The sequence below is a fragment of the Hemitrygon akajei genome, chromosome 23 (genome assembly GCF_048418815.1).
Source record: "Hemitrygon akajei chromosome 23, sHemAka1.3, whole genome shotgun sequence".
Classification (NCBI taxonomy): Eukaryota; Metazoa; Chordata; class Chondrichthyes; order Myliobatiformes; family Dasyatidae; genus Hemitrygon; species Hemitrygon akajei.
Genome location: NC_133146.1, coordinates 19936537 through 19950952, shown reverse-complemented (window position 1 = coordinate 19950952; position 14416 = coordinate 19936537). Strand labels below are relative to the sequence as shown.

The window sequence follows — 14416 nt, the reverse complement described above, 5'->3', positions numbered from 1 at the left end:
GGAGGTGTAGGGAAGGTGCAGCACTTACACTTGCAGGGGTAAGGGCTTTTTCTGCGCTGGTGCACTCTATGATGCCATGACTCTGAAGAAATAGATACTGTACATCCATAAGATATGGTTTAATTCTGTTCCCATTCAGACCATTTAGCCTGCTCCACCATGGGGCTGATTTTTTTTCCAACCCCTTTGTCAATCTCTGCCTTTAATACACCCAGTGACCTGGCCTCCACAACGTCTGTGACGATAAACTCACAGGTTCAGCACCTTCTGGCTAAAGAAATGACTCCCTGTTTCAGTTCTAAAGGGATGCACCTTTATTCTGAGGCTGTGCTAAACTCCCGCAGTAATGGAAACATCCTCTCCCACCTCCACCCTACCCAAGCCTTTCAGTATCTTGCAGATTTCATTGAGATTCTCCACAACCTTCTAAAGTTCAAAGGTTCAATTTAATGTCAGAGAAATGTATACAACATACATCCTGAAATTCTTTTCCTTTGCAAATATCCATGAAAACAGAGTGCCCCAAAGAATGAATGACAATTGAATGTTAGAACCCAAAAGCTCCCCCCAATTCTCCTTCCCACACATAAGCAGCAGTGATTACCTCTCCCCCACCAAAAAAAGCATCGGCACCCCCCCACCGGGCACTCGAGCGTGCAGCAAAGCATCAATAAGGACACAGACTTGCAGTACCCCGAAGACTACTCGTTCACCCAATTAAAAAAAAAATAATCGACATACCACAGGTTCTCTCTCCCTAATAAGGGAAAAAAAGTGTCCCCAATTCACAGCGAGAGGGGAGATATAACAAAACAGCTCGCCAATTTATGGTGTTAAAAGTCTGTCGTGTCACTTTTTCCAAGCTCTGCACCTAAACATCTCGGGTCTCTGTGCACACAGCCAGCAGCCATCTCGCTGTTTACGATCTTCCATCTCCCACGACACACGGGTTTTCTGTGACCTCGAATCCACCTGCCTCCAGAGCCACAGAAAATCCGGCACCCTGAAGGCACGCTGGTCTTTTAGGCCGTGTCCTTGGCATATCGAAAAGCGGCCAGTCGTGAGGCCCCGAGAGCGGGTCCCATTCCCGCAAAGAACCGAAGTCAGCGTGCAACTCCAGGTCAGGGTCTTCAAAAAGAACACTGAAAAAGGAAAAAAAAATAGAGATATTAAAGATAGAAATTATTAGGATGCTGGAGCAGGAATCCAATCGCAGACCCAGGACAGTGCACGCAGTGATATTAATTGAGTAACTAAAACTGGGGTGCAAACAAAGTCAGCATCAAAGTTCAGGCAGAGATCAAAACATCCAGGGAAATCCAAAAACCAGAATCGGGAAACAGGCAGAGTCGACGTTCAGACGGACAGGGTACAGATACGAATGCTGGAAAGGCTCAGGAAAATTCACTGGCACAATCTGGCAACAAACAGGTGAAAACACAGGACTGAAATACACTGAGCAATAAACAGAGGCAGATGATAGGTGGAGCACAATGAGACACAGGAGGCAGCAATACAGGTAATAATGAGAAACAGATGAGAGACGGAGTACTCAGTGATACAGGGGCCGGAGCAGAGCAGGAGCGGGGACAGGAGCACACGGCAATACAAAACCACAGACTGACAGCTAGGGGGAAAACACACAAAAAAACAGAGTTCAACTGGAGGCACTGACTTCCCCCCTCTACCCACCCCCCGCAGATGCCTCCTGGAATCACAGCAGGTAGAGCTGGGTGCTGGTGTTGAAAGTCCCTGATGAGAAAGGGGTCCAGGATGTTATGGATGGGGTCCCAGCACCTCTCCTCAGGACCGTAGCCCTCCCAGTCCACAAGGTACTGGAGGCCACGGCCCCAGCGATGAACATCTAGTAGTCGACGCACCGTGAAGGCCTCTGACCTATCGATGAGCCGTGGGGGAGGACACGGGGAGACTCAGGAAAGGCTTGATGCGGGACACACGGAAGGTGGGTTGAATGCGGCAGAGAGCGGAGGGGAGCTTGAGATGGGCGGCAGCAGGGCCGATGACTTTAGCAATGGGATAAGGGCTGGTGAAGCGAGGGGCGAGCTTGCAGGAATCCATCTTGAGGGGCAGGTCTCGGGTTGAAAGCCACACACACTGTCCCTGGCGGTAACGTGGGGCCTTGGAGTGATGGCGGTCAGCTTGACGCTTGATCCTAGCAGCGGCACGGAGAAGGGCAGAGCGAATGTGCCTCCATGTCAGCTGACAACGGCGGATGAATGCCTCAACAGATGGAACTCCAACCTCCTCCTCCTGGGCAGGAACCAGTGGAGGCTGGTAGCCATGGCAACACTCGAAGGGGGACAGGCCGGTGGATGAGGACGGATGAGAGTTTATGGTGTACTCGGCCCAGGGTAGCTGCTGGCTCCACGCAGAGGGGTTCAGGGAGTCCAGACACCGGAATACTATCTCTAGTTGTGGGTTGGCCCGCTCGGTCTGGCCATTGGTCAGTGGGTGGAATCCTGAAGACAGACTCAGAGGCACCCAGAAGATTAGAGAATGCCTTCCAGAAGTTGGATGTGAATTGAGAGCCCCTGTCTGGCACAACATCTACAGATAAACCATGTAATTTAAAAACATGCAGTACCAGTAATTTGGCTGTTTCTTTGGCAGAGGGGAGTTGAAGGAAATGAAGTGCGCAGACTTGGAGAAATGATCAAGTACTCCAAGTATTGGAGTATTGTGTACAGCTTTGGTCTCCAGGGTTAAGGAAGGACATCCTGGCTGTAGAGGAAGTGCAGCGTAGATTCACAAGGTTAATTCCTGGGATGTCCGGACTGTCTTACGCAGAGAGGTTAGAGAGACTGGGCTTGTACACGCTGGAATTAAGGAGATTGAGAGGGGATCTGATTGAAACATATAAGATTATTAAGGGATTGGACAAGATAGAGGCAGGAAATATGTTCCAGATGCTGGGAGAGTCCAGTACCAGAGGGCATGGTTTGAGAATAAGGGGTAGGTCATTTAGGACAGAGTTAAGGAAAAACTTCTTCTCCCAGAGAATTGTGGGGGTCCTGAATGCACTGCCTCGGAAGGCAGTGGAGGCCAATTCTCTGGATGCTTTCAAGAAGGAGCTAGATGGGTATCTTATGGATAGGGGAATCAAGGGATATGGGGACAAGGCAGGAACCGTGTATTGATAGTAGATGATCAGCCATGATCTCAGAATGGCGGTGCAGGCTCGAAGGGTCAAATGGTCTACTTCTGCACTTATTGTCTATTGTCTACTGTGAGAATGGTGGTGTTACCATCTGATGGGGGAAGACCAGTGACAAAATCCAGGGCAATGTGGGACCAGGGTCTCTTGGGGATAGTCAGGGGTTGTAACAGACCAGCGGGTGACCGGTTAGAGTTCCCTCTCTACTCCTCTCTGCTTTTCGCAGGGATCGTTCCCTCCGCGACTGCTTGGTCCACACGTCCCTCACCACAGATCTCCCACCTGGTACTTATCCCTGCAAGCATAAGTGCTACATCTGTCCCTACATCTCCTCTCTTACCACCATTCAAGGCCCCAAACAGTCCTTCCAGGTGAGGCAACACTTCACTTGTGAGTCTGTTGGGGTCATCTATTGCATCCGGTGCGGCCTCCTCTACATCGGCGAGACCCGACGCAGATTGGGGGACTGCTTCGTCAAGCACCTCCGTTCCGTCCACCACAACAAACAGGATCTCCCAGTTGCCACTCACTTCAACTCTGCTTCACATTCCCATTTGGATATGTCCATACATGGCCTCCTCTACTGCCATGATGAGGCCAAACTCAGATTGGAGGAGCAACACCTCATACACCGTCTGGGTAGTCTCCAGCCCCTTGGTATGAACATCGAATTCTCCAACTTATGGTAATTCCCTCCCTCTCCCTTACCCCATCCCACTTTCTCTCTGCCTCCTCTTCCAGCTGCCTATCACCTCTCATGATTCTGCCTTCTACTACCCATAATGCTTTCCCCTTACATTCCTTCTTCACCTCTCCGGCCTATCCTCTCCCTGCTTCCCCTCCCCCACCCCTTGATCTTTCCTCTGATTGGTTTTTCACTTGGCACCTTCCACCCTCCCCCCACCTTCTTTATAGGGCCCCTGCCCCCTCCTTCTCAGTCCTGACGAAGGGTCTCAGCCCGAAACGTTGACTACTAATTTCAACGGATGCTGCCCGACCTGCTGAGTTCATCCAGCTTGTTTGTATGTCTTGATTTGACCACAGCATCTGCCGCGTACTTTGTGTACTTTGGACAAGAGTAAAATTGAATCTTGAGAAAAACAGGGACCAACAAGCTTGACAGGAGTTGAGACGCTTGGCAGTACAGATACATTTCAAATTCTTGTGATTAGTCCAGACTAGAAATATTGCACCTTGGCTCCCTCCACTCCTCCAGAGCTAACTTCACTGCCAGTAGCTCCTGGTTTCTGACATCGTAATTCTGCTCTGTGGGAGTGCGGCGGTGAGAGAAAGCAGCACAGGGGTGTACCTTCTCATCCTTGGCCGAGCGCCGAGAGAGAACAACTCCTACATCAATGTCAGACGCGTCCACCTCCACAATGAACTGCCAGTCGGTGTCAGCTTGAATCAGGATGGGGGCAGAGGTGAAACATTCCTTCAGGTCAGAGAACGTTTTTTCAGCAGCAGGGGACCAGGAGGGTCTGACAGCCGATGAGGTAAGAGCAGTGAGCGGTGCGGCCAGTGTACTGGAATTTCTGATGAAGCGGCGATAGAAGTTAGTGAAGCCCAAGAAGCGTTGCAGCTCCCGACGAGTCGAAGGTCGGGGCCATTCGACCACCGCCTTGACCTTCTGTTGGTCCATCTGAATGGAACTGCTTGAAATTACATACCCCAGGAAAGAGACTGTATTGCGATGAAACTCACATTTCTCAGCCTTCGCAAAGAGCTGGTTCTCCAGAAGGCGCTGGAGAACTCTACGGACGTGACCTGTATGTTCAGCAAGGGACTTAGAAAAATAAAACCAAAATGCCGTTGAGATACACAAAAAACAAATTGGTTCAGCATGTCCCTGAGAACGTCATTTACCAGAGCTTGGAAGATGGTGGTGGACTTGGTGAGACCAAGTGGCATGACCAGATACTCGTCATGGCCTGAGGCGATGTTGAAGGCCATCTTCCACTTGTCCCCTTCGCGGATGCAGACAAGATGGTGGGCGTTACGGAGATCAAGCTTGGTGAAAACTGAGGCTCCTTGCAGTAGTTCAAATGTCGAGGTCATGAGTGGAAGAGGGTAACAGTTCTTAACAGTGACTTCATTCAGTCCCCGGTAACCAAATGCATGGACGCAAGGAGCCATTTTCAACAAAGAAAAAACAGGCCCCATCAAGGGAGGAAGATAGCCGGATGATGCCTGCAGCCACAGACTCTTGAATGTACTTACTCATGGCTTCTGTTTCACGTACGGACAGGGAATACAGGCGGCCCCTTGGGGGAGATGTGCCAGGCAAGAGGTCAATGGCACAATCATATGGACGATGAGGTGGTAGGGAAGTGGCCTGGGATTTGCTGAACACAGCCCTGAGGTCCGTGTATTCAGGAGGGACGGTACTAAGGTCCGGAAATTCCTCGGGGGGATCTGGGCTTGGGGACAAGGGGATCTGAGAATGGCTGAGGCAGTGGGAGTGACAGAATAGGCTGCAGCCTACAACCTTGCAACTGAGCCAGTCAATGTGGGGGTTGTGTCTGATTAATCAGGGATGGCCCAGGACGATGGGAGCGTGAGGAGAGTCAATAACATAAAGGGTTAACTGTTCATGCTGGTTGTCGGATAAACTGAGACTCACCGGGGCTCTGACATGGGTGATGTTAGCCAGTCTCTGACCGTTCAAGGCGAAGCCGGAATCGATAAAATACCCCTTCACACCAGAATTAGCCAAGACAGAGAAGTTCAACGGGTCCCCGCCGTTGAACACCCCACTCCAGTGAAGCAGGTATGAGAGTGAGTGGTGTCAAGGAGGGCCAGGCAGGGGTCACACTCACCAATACTCCTCGTCCTACCGGTAAGCTCTTGGCTTTTATTGGGCAGGTGGAGATGAAGTGGCCTAGTTGGCCACAGTACAGACAGGAGCGGATGCTGATTCTCCTTTGTCTTTCAGTCAGTGCCAGGCAAGTACAGTCAACCTTCATAGCTTCAGGCTCTGGAATGGGAATTGTAGACGGGGCAATGGCAGGGCAATGCAGACTGGCGAGGAGCTTGGAACTCACCCAATTCCCCCAGGGACCCTCTGGAACCCCTCCCTCTGTGGTCCTGCTGAAGGCAAACATCAATATGGATGGCCAAATCCATCAGGGCTTCAAAGGTGTCAGGAAGGTCCTGGGTGACCGGCTCACCTTTGATGTCTTCAGAGAGGCTGTTCAGGAAGGTGTCGTACTGTGCCTCTGAGTTCCAGCCACTGGAGGTGGCTAGGGTCCAGAACTCCATGGTGTAATCCATCACAGATATGTGCCCCTGGTGCATGTGCAGCATTTCACAGGCAGCCTCTCTCCCATGCTTCGAGCAATCAAATACTTCTCATCTCCTCAGAAAACAACTGAAAGCTACTGCAGAAAGGGGAGCCTGCCTCCCAGACAGCTGTTCCCCGTTCTCCCACCCGACAGGACAGTTGGGTGATGATATAGGCTACCTTGACTCGATCAGTCAGAAATGTTGCTTGTAATTCAGAAATGAGGGTGCACTGGGAAAGAAAAAAAACCCAGCAGGTACCAGGCTCACCTGAGTACTTTCCTGGAGGAGGCGAATGGGGCTCTTGGACGGGAGGAACACGCGAGGACGCGGAGGGAAGATGCAGTCGCAGAATGTTGGTTGGTGCTCTGGGACAGCTGGAGTGACTGAGTCTGGGCCACAAGATCGGCAACATCGGCAGAAAGCGACTCCACTGCCCTGAACACGGAGTCCAGCTGGTTCTGGTGCCTCTCCAGCATCACTCCCTGTTGTTCCAGGGCAGCTCTCCAATGACCGGGGTCTGCTGGATCCATTCTGGCCAGATTGTACAGTCAGGGCACTGGAGCAGGGATCCAATCGCAGACCCAGTTCAGTGCACACAGTGATATTAATTGAGTAACAAATCCCAAGGTGCAAACAAAGTCAGCGTCAAAGTTCAGGCAGAGGTCAAAACATCCAGGGAAATCCAAAAACCAGAATTGAGAAACAGGCAGAGTCGATATTCAGACAGACAGAATACAGATACGAATGCTGGAAAGGCTCAGGAAAATTCACTGGCACAATCTGGCAACAAACAGGTGAAAACACAGGACTGAAATACACTGAGCAATAAACAGAGAGGCAGATGATAGGTGGAGCACAATGAGACACGGGAGGCAGCAATACAGGTAATAATGAGAAACAGATGAGAGACGGAGTACTCAGTGATACAGGGGCCGGAGTAGAGCAGGAGCGGGGACAGGAGCACACGGCAATACAAAACCACAGACTGACAGCTAGGGGGAAACACACACAAAGACAGAGTTCAACTGGAGGTACTGACAGAAATAGAGTCCATCAACCACTGGCCCAGTGACATCAAGCGCTCCTCACATATCAAGCCTTACAGTCCTGGGATCACCTTTGCAAACCTCCTCTGGATCCTGTCCCGGGCCAACTCATACTAAACAAGGGGACCCAAATTGTTCACAGTGTTCCTCATGTGGTCTGACCAGTGCCTTTTAAAGCCCCACCATTACATCCTTGGGCCTGTGTTGAGAAGAGAGGCCAACTCCATCATCAAGACAGCATTTCATTGGAGGAAGACCAAAGAGAACTTGGTGCTGTACTGCAGAAGCAGAACTGAGGACTCTGAACCAGACTTGGGGCACAACAGAGAAGATGGCCAAGGACAGACCTTCACCACTGCTCTGAACGCCAACGGTGCAACAGACTCTAGCTAATTACATCCTCATTTTTATATTCTAGTCCTCTTGAAACGATCGCCATCATTGCCTTCCTCACTAAATTTGAAATAAAAACAAAGAAATTTGGAAATGTTCAGCAATCAGTCAGCACCTGTGGAGAGAGAAGCAGACTTTCTGTAGCCTCTTGCTTTCCTGAGCATTGAGGTTTCATCCAGGCTGTGATCTATTCATACAGAAAGATTTCCACCGCACATCTGTAGAAGTGGGAAATACTAGGGATAGGAAATGGGTAATGCAAGGGATAAAACAGTTTTAAGATGCAGGGGGGAAGGTTCGGGGGAGAACAGGTCAATGTGATAGGGTGCATAGCAGGCGGAATGCTCTGTACAATCCGTATCTGGACTAAACGCTCCATACAATGCGTGTCTGGTCTGAAAGTTCCAGAAAATCCACGTTCAGTCTGAACGTCTGTACGACCTGTGTCTGGACTGTATGCTTTGTACAATCCAAGTCCGTACTAAATGCTCCATATAATCTGTGTCTGGACTGAATGTTCCATAGATTTCGAGTCTGGATTGAATATCCTATACAATCTGTGTCTGGACTGAATGTTCCAGAAAACTGGGTCCCATCTGAATGTCTGTATGATCTGTGTCTGGACCACATGCTCCGTACAAACCTTGTCTGGACTGTGTGTTTCTTATGTTCCATGTCTGTACTGAATGATGTCTGGACTGAACACTCCGTATAATCGGTGTCTGGGCCGAATACTCTGCAGAATCTGTGTCTGGTTATTTCTTCAGTGGTTTGATCGGGGCACGACTGTGCAAGCACGTGGACGTCAGCCAGTGAGAACAGTGAGAAGAGTTTAAAAACCAGAAGAGTTTAAAGGGAGAGTTAGTTCTTCAGCGGTTGATTGGGGCACGACTGCGCAAGCTTGCGGACATCAGCCAGTGAGAACAGCGAGAAGAGTTTAAAAGGAGACAGCCTTATAGAGCGGACGTCTGAGTACAGGAAGACAGAGTAGGAGGGCTTTGGCTCAACAGAGCTTCGGCGATAACAATTCGAGGCGAGGTAGGTTGCCTGTGTAGAATACAGACAGGAAGAATGTGTGTGAGGTCAGTGTTCTCTGCTTGGTGCCAGATGTGGGATGTCTGGAAGTCTCCCAGCCTCCCGGACGGCCACATCTGCACCAGGTGTGTCGAGCTGAAGCTCCTTGGGGACCGTGTTAGGGAACTGGAGCTGCGGCTCGATGACCTTCATCTGGACAGGGAAAGTGAGGAGCTGACAGAGAGGAGCTATAGGCAGGTACACTGGGGCCTGGGGAGATAGACAAATGGGTAACAGTCAGGAGAGAGAAGGGCAGGGGTCAGAGGCTAGAGAGCACCCCTGTGGCTGTACCCCTTGACAATTAGTACTCCTGCTTGAGTGCCAGGCTTTAGATGTTTCAGAAAGGACAGGGACAGAGGCAAAAGAGGTGGGGGCATGGCACTGTTGATCAGAGATAGTGTCACGGCCATAGAAAAGGAGGAAAACATGGAAGGATTGTCTATGGAGTCTCTGTGGGTGGAAGTTAGGAACAGAAAGGGGTCAATACTGTAACTCTACTGGGTGTGGGGGCAACATGGAGCCACAAACCAAGGTGGCCGCTTAACATGGAGGCTCCGTACAACCTTGCACTAAACAACTTTAAAACCTTAAGTTAACAATACCAACTGAACTTGGGCTATGTCAAAAATGACTACAATCAAGGACTGTGATATCTTCACCTGAAAACGCGGCTCCAAAAAATCAAAAATCAACGCTTCATCGACGAAGCAAGACGAGGAAGTTTCTAGCAACATGGCGGAGCTAATAGTGGTGCTAGCTGAATTAAAGTTACTTTGCTCTGAGTTTGGAGGATTTGGTTCCAAATTGGACAGTATAGATGACCGCCTGGGTAAGACGGCCAGCTCTGTCGTTGCCTTGGAAAACAGTTTGTTGGAGGTGAAGTGAAATGTTGCTTCTAAAACCGTGCAGATGGTAGAGGCTGAAAACTGAATAATGGCGGCAGGGGAGCATGTGGAAAAGAACAAGGCTGAACTAACCAACACCATGAAACGAATCCTCTACCTGGAATCCAAGACTGAGGACCTGGAGAATTGGAGTCGAAGGAAAAACTTGTGGTTGTTCGGCCTGAAGGAAACCAACCACTGCTGGAATTCATACAGAACTGCTGGAATTCATACAAAACTGCTGGAATTCATACAAAACTGCTGGAATTCATACAGAACTGCTGGAATTCGTACAAAACTGCTGGAATTCATACAAAACTGCTGGAATTCATACAAAACTGCTGGAATTCATGCTACTGTGCTGGCTGGAGCTGGTGACTGACAGATCCTTCATCCTAGAAAGAGTTCACTGAACTCCAGCACCATCGAAGCCAAACCAGAACAGAGCGGTTCTCATTCGGTTTCTGAAATTTCAAGATCGGGAGTTTGTTTTCCGCTCCATTGAACAGCGTAATATCACGTATGAGGGGAGAAAGCCTTTCTTCGCTCAAGACCTCTCAGCTGAGACCATACGGCAGAGAAACGGGTTTAACAGGGTCAGGAGGGTGTTTGTCGATAAAGGAACTTCCTGCGGATTTCAACATAATCCATGTAGGATGAGTGTCCTCCACAATGGGAAAATACTCCTGTTTTCATCACAAAAAGGGGCAGAAGATTTCCATCGAGGACATGCCTGAGGGGTCTGATTAAAGCAGTAGTGAGATTTGTTTACTTCCATACCCATGAGCATCGGCTGATACTGACTGCGTAACAGGGATAAGCCCACACCGAGTCCCAGAAGACATCTTTTTCCCTCTCTGTTCCTTTACTTCTCTTTTACTAGAACTGCCACGTTATCCTCTTTCATTCTATTCTTGAAAAGATACTGTATTTAAGAGGTTGTTTATACTGCCAGAATAGCTTATTAATTTGCCTATTTTTATTGTTTACAACATTTTTGTTTGTTGAAACCTTAATTCTATTGAGATGGGACTCCATAGACCTGAATGAACATTTATAATGGGCGATACTGGCATACAGTTCAGTGGCTACTTTGACTTTCTTTCTATGCTAAGTGGGTTGAGTATATAAGATATATAAGGTGCGAGGTTGATGGACACCACTAGTTGCCTATGGAGTTAGGTTTGCATAGTTCAGCTGCTCCTCCACAGAGTGGATCAGCACAAGCTCTACAGTTCTTTGTTCTGAGAGTTCAAATGTCTACATGTGTGATGCACCATCAATAACTCTCGGAGACGTGAGGCGAGATATAGGCTTTTATTGGCTGGAAGAAAGGACAAGCAACAATCGACCACCACACTACATCCTGGAGACTGAGGCTGGGGCTGTGTCTCCAATTGCCTTTATACCGGGGTCCGTGGGAGGAGCCACAGTCAGTGGGAGGCATCACAGGAGCAGTCAGCGGGGGGGGGGGGGGGAGGGGTGTCCAGACAAGTATATGTAGTTCACCACAATGTGTAAATGTATATGTGTGTTTTGTTTTTCCATATGTATGTCGTGCACCCAACACAGCAGTAATATTTCTGCTTTTCCTGCTTTCTGCCTTTTCCTGGTATAATTGACATGTACTATATACGGAACAGACGAGCACTCAGAATATCTTTAATATAAAAGTCACGAGCTGGAATGTTAGGGGACTGAAGAAGTTAACCAAACTGAAACAGGTTATAAATAGGATCAAACAGCTTAAGCCCAAAATAATTTTTCTTCAAGAAACCCATCTGACGGTTTCAGATATTAAACTGGTCCGGAATAGATGGCCTGGCCAAGTATATACGCAACATACAACAACTATGCTAGAGGTGTACTTATTCATAGAACGAAACCATTTCAGATTACGAAACCAATCCAAGACTCAGCCGGAAGGTGTGCAAGGTAATATCCTCTCTTTCACATTAAAGGTAATATCCTCTCTTCAGTATATATGGCCCAAATGAGGACAATCCTAAATTTTTTGAAGATTTCTTCCTTACTTTGTCTACTTTAGGAGGCTTTTATATCACTGGAGGAGACTTTAATTGCACTTTAAACCCAGTAATGGATTGCTCACAGGCTGTGATACCTATAAGGCACAAACCGGAAAATTACTGAAACAATACATTGTGGATATAAATTTGGTTGAAGTATGGAGAGAACAAAATGCTGGCAAAATAGAATACTCTTTCCATTCAAGTATATGTAAATCTCGTTCTTGTATTAATTGTTTTCTTGTCTCAAGAGAGTTCTTATCAAAGATTAAAAGTTGCTGGTATGATAGCATAGTAATAAGCGACTATGCTGCTATTTCATTAAGTATTCATATAGAGAAATTTATTCACAGTCCCTCTAACTGGCGATTTCAGGTGAGATGGCTACAAAACCCAGACTTTGTTAAATTTGTGGGAACTAAGATAGATAGTTATTTTGAGTTAAATACAGATCAAACTAGTGCCAGCACGAGATTTGAGGCGTTTGAGGCATATATTAGAGGAGAAATACAAGCTCCAAGTCCAAACAACAAAAAATAGAGATGGAAACTTCGGAAAAACAAATTTAATCTTTAGAGATAGAACTAAATGAAAGGGATGATCCAACAAAACAAAAAGATATGCTACTTTTGAGAGTGAAATATAATAAATTATCTGCTGATAAAGCTGCAAAAAGTTCAATGTGGCTGAAGCAATCTTATTACGATCAAGGAGAAAAAGCTGGGAAACTTTTGGCATGGAGAATTAAAAAATTACAGTGTGATAGAGCAGTTAACAGTATAATAACCTCTTCAGGAAACCTAATAGTAGATCCATTGGAAATTAATAACAGCTTTAGAGAATTTTATGAACATTTATAGAGATCAGAATGCCTCCAAGCTTCACAAGAACGGGACATATTTCTTGATCAGTTTCAATTCCAGACACTGACAGAAGATGCAAAAAAGGAGTTAGATAGTGGTTTAACAATTTAAGAGTTATCACAGACTGTCCAAAATATGAACAGTGGTAAAGTGCCAGGGCCTGACAGCATACCAATTGAATTCTACAAAACATTTCAAGAAAAATTATTAGTCCCACTCTTAAATATGTCTGACAAATCTTATCGGAATGGAATTCTCCCACCCTCCTTAAGGCTGGCAATGATAACACTGATCTTGAAGCCAGGCAAACTTCCTACAGAATGTTTCTCATTTGGGCACAAAAATACTTTGTAAAGCCTTAGCAAGAAGATTGGATCCTTATATCCCTCATCTAGTTCATAATGATCTGAATGGTTTTGTGCAAAAACGCCAAGAATTCCATAAAATTAGAAGAGTTCTTAACATAATTCATGAAAAATTTGGTGCTGAAGATACAGCAGTATTGTCACTGGATGCTCAGCAGGCCTTCGATAGAATAGAATGGCCATATTTTTTTAATGTATTGTCTAGATTTGGATTTGGAAAGTGGATTCAGATTTTATATACAAACCCAATAGCCAGTGTCTTAACAAATAGTAAAGTTTCTAAACCAGTCATCTTGGAGCGATCTACTCGTCAGGGATGCCCTTTGTCACCAATGTTGTTTATACTGGCTGTAGAAACCCCTGGCTATGGCAATAAGAGTGCAGACAGCCCTATTGGGCATCCAGCTAGGAGAACAGGAACATAGAATATCCTTATATGCTGATGACATGATTATTTTTTTAACAAATTTATCTATCAGTATTCCAAACTTAATGCAACAGATTGAATTGTTTGGGCTGTTCTCTGGTTATAACATTAACAACTCAAAATCATCAATACTATTTTTGAACAAAGAAGAAAGTCTGAAACCAGTCATAAAAACCCAATTTTTAAATGCTAAGGAAGGATTTACCTACTTTGGTGTCAAGGTACCCCTAAAATTAAAATGATCATCCCAACAAACTATGACCCACTGGTGGACGAAGTGAAGGAGATGTTGGATTGATGGATAATGCCCATATCAATGATTGGCCATATAGACATAATCAAAATGAATATATTACCAAAATTTCTATACCTTTTTCAATCACTTCCTCTCCCACTACCAACACCATTTTTTGATAAGCTTAATAGTATTTTTAGTAAATTCATTTGGAAAATAAAAAATCTAGACTGAAACCCAGGTTGCTATACCTGCCTTATGAAAGGGGAGGGCTACGGCTCCCCAACCTGAAATGGTATTACTGGTCTGCTCAGTTACATTCTGCAATGTTTTATTTCTCAACGGAGGCCCTTCCGGCCTGGGTGAATAATGAACAGGCTTCAGTACCAAACCTCCCATTAAAGCTCTAACTATACTCTGCAGACCCAAGAAATCTGAAACGAACAACTGAGAACCCTTTCCTCAAAAATACTATTGACATCTGGTATAAAGCACATCAGCATATTAAAGACACTCCTCCCATCTCCTGCTTCTCCCCAATATGGGGCAACACATACTTCAGGGCAGGAAGAGCAGATGGTGATTTCAGAATCTGGGCAGACAAAGGTGTGCAGAAAATAGAGGACCTTTATACGAATGGTA

The 14416-nt window shown here is 46.8% G+C and overlaps 1 long non-coding RNA gene across 1 annotated transcript in view; it reads right to left on the bottom strand.

The window, feature by feature from the left end:
• Window positions 1-424: 424 nt before the first annotated feature.
• The window catches only part of LOC140715067 (uncharacterized), a 42606-nt gene continuing 28614 nt past the window's right edge, over window positions 425-14416 (bottom strand). Inside the window, exon 3 of the long non-coding RNA XR_012096052.1 lies at window positions 425-1142. This is a non-coding gene — a long non-coding RNA (uncharacterized lncRNA). The remainder of the gene's footprint in view (window positions 1143-14416) is intronic.